The following is a 2,686-nucleotide window of genomic DNA, read 5'->3' as shown; positions in this document are numbered from 1 at the left end:
TTAGGAACACGTAGCAATAACTTCGGACATGTAGCCCTTTAGGTAAGCACGATTTTTAGCACATGAAAAAATGTAGAGGAATAGCGAGATCGGCGCAAGCTTTGTATTCTTTCAATCGTGATATATATATATATATATATATATATATATATATAATATTATTATCGAATGAATCCTATTATTATAAAAATGGATTCAAGTTAAAAAGAAATAAATAAATCGTCAACTGTCGTATAATTGCAAACGCTAGTTATACGCCTAAATCTATAAATGTGTTTTTGCCAATGCCACGATTGGTGCAACGGTCGGCTCATCTGGCAATACAAAATCACTGGCAGCAACGTCAATGTGGGTATATTTGTATGGCTTGGGGAATGTTTGTACAAGTACAGGTTTGTCAGGGCTGAAGAAAGATGTGTATATTTTTCAGCATTTAATCGCTTATTATTCGAATTTGCTTACTTAAACCGAATGTTCTGTTGGTGCCGTTGTTGCTGTTCAAGTTGCTCCGAAATCCGAACCACTAGCAAGAGCAGTGTTTCCGAACACGCCGTATAAAGGTGATGTGGATTTGGCCGTCAATGACATGATGTGGTGATGGAGAAAAGGCAGTTGTTGTAAATGAGCGAAGGGCGCCGGTGAAAATGTTATTTGGCGAAACGTTCGGCCGGAAACGAAAGGCACTTGCAATCATTTTACATCCATTTGCAGAAGCCTGCAAACCAAGAGCTAAAAAATATATATTATAACTTTATGGATAATAAGCAGCATATACAATTCAAACCTGATTTTATAACTATATCGCGCACACCCACAGGTTTAAGCTGGTTTGCTTTCAGTCAAACATTTTTCCATAAGGCTTTCGATTCTTGTAGCTTTCTCAATTCTTTCCTTGTGTCGCTTCTCCCTGGCTTTCTCTTTCCTAGCAGCAATTTCAACTAGAGTTTCTTGCATCGTTTTCTTCTTTCTTTAATTTTCTTTTGGTGAGACCTCTTTATTAACTACACATTGGCTACTCAGTTTTATTGCCGGTTCAATGGAATCATCCAGTTTGCAAATTTTTTCTAGCTCTTCTTCAAACTGCAGCTTTTGGCGTTTTGCACCTGAGCTGCTGTTGTTTTCCACTGCCGCCTTTTTTCGTTTCAAGATGGTCTTATACCTCTCTTCACACTGCTTCCAACTTTTCCCGTCGAACTCAGCGCCAATCTTCATCCACATTTCCTTCTTTGTCTTTAACTGCTCGAAGATCCCAACGTCCGGAAAAAAGGAAGCGTACTTATCCAGCAAGAGTCTTGTTTCGCCTTCTGTCCATACTGCAAAAAAAGCGTTGTTTAAAAGTTTAGCATTTTCGGCTTTTACTTTTCTATCAGAACATTCTCATATTACCTGTAACTATTTTGCTGCACTCCGTTTAGCGCTCGAGAAAACAGCTGATTGCATTTCAGGGCTGCAGTTTGTGATCCTGTGTAAGTCTGAAGGGCTACACTGAACCTTAAGCAGGGTGCCAAATTCACAGGGCGAAGTGCAACTTTAAACGACTTTCGCACCTCGGTATGGCAACATATTCGTGTAGAAAAGAAAACGCTATATAAGATAACATAAGTATAACATATCGTCGTTTAAAGTGCAAAACCGCGTATCAACAAAATGCAAATTCGCGTATCAGTAAAATGCAAAACCGCGTATGTGAAGTTGTAGAAATTATTTTCTAAGCGTAAAAACACTCATATTTCAAAATGGTTCCCTTTTTTATAAAGCAATCGCATTTCTAGCTAGTATATTTCAGGACGAATGGATAAGGATTGAGCCGAGAGCTTGTGTGAGCAGTCAGTAACGCGTTTTTGCAGAATGACGATACGCAGTTTTGTACTTTAAACGACGCTCGCTTCAAACGTAATAACATTGCAAATCTGTCTGATTTTCGATCTTTTTGCAGGCTGTTCTTTATCCGATCGCACATGCACAGCACCTCGCAATGTAAATAGAGACGTCAGTTTCCCTGCACGCCTCAGTTTAATCGCTTCTTGCAGAAGTTTTCTCTTACTAGCGGATAGACTCTCAAAAATTCCAAGATGTCCATCAATACCGATTGCGCTAAGAGAAACTGGCTGCTTGGTTCTCTTGCGATAATCACTAAAGGCCTAAGAGTAAGGTTACGGTCAAACGGCGAGAGAAATTTAACTTTGACGGCAGCACTATTAATTAGGTTTGATCGGAAAATATCCCTTATCTTCGGTAACAAGAAATCAATCGATAGACAAATCTGGTTGAACGCACTTTTTAAGTTTTCTCCCTCAGTTTGCGGCAAGCAAGAGAGATCGTCGTTTGTTGACTCTCGAACCGGTTATTAAGCAATTCCAGCTTACTCCCAAAACTTCTTACTCTCGCCTCGAGTGAGGGTATTTTGGCGGCAGACTCCGCAGTCTTCTCAGATATGCTAGCAATTTGATCGTCGATCCACTTTGTGAGTTTACTCTTGATATCCGTTAATCTGGATGAGAGCTCCTCAAACACAGACTGCAGTATGTTCGTTTGTTTTTCCACTTTCTCCTCTAATTCTTTCAGTGTTGAGAGTATGATAAAAACATTAGAAGATAAAATCATTCTCTCAATTCGTCGGCCATAATTTTTTTCTGACGTTTGCAAACATTTTAAAATCATATAAAATTTAAAATAAAAAAATGAA

General features: G+C 38.9%; 1 long non-coding RNA gene across 1 annotated transcript; it reads right to left on the bottom strand.

Annotated features, from left to right (window-relative positions):
• Positions 1 to 21: 21 nt before the first annotated feature.
• On the bottom strand, positions 22 to 1,642 carry LOC118757416. The gene is made up of 4 exons (XR_004995214.1): positions 1,387 to 1,642; positions 785 to 1,313; positions 463 to 729; positions 22 to 403 (listed from the first exon to the last, which is right to left on the bottom strand). It is a non-coding gene; the product is annotated as an uncharacterized LOC118757416 (long non-coding RNA).
• Positions 1,643 to 2,686: the final 1,044 nt, after the last annotated feature.

Source organism: Rhagoletis pomonella, unplaced genomic scaffold, assembly GCF_013731165.1.
Source record: "Rhagoletis pomonella isolate Grant_MI unplaced genomic scaffold, Rhpom_1.0 Rhpom_scaffold_17663, whole genome shotgun sequence".
NCBI lineage: Eukaryota > Metazoa > Arthropoda > Insecta > Diptera > Tephritidae > Rhagoletis > Rhagoletis pomonella.
The sequence above is the reverse complement of the archived record's forward strand: the minus strand, read 5'-3'. Positions and strand labels throughout refer to the sequence as shown.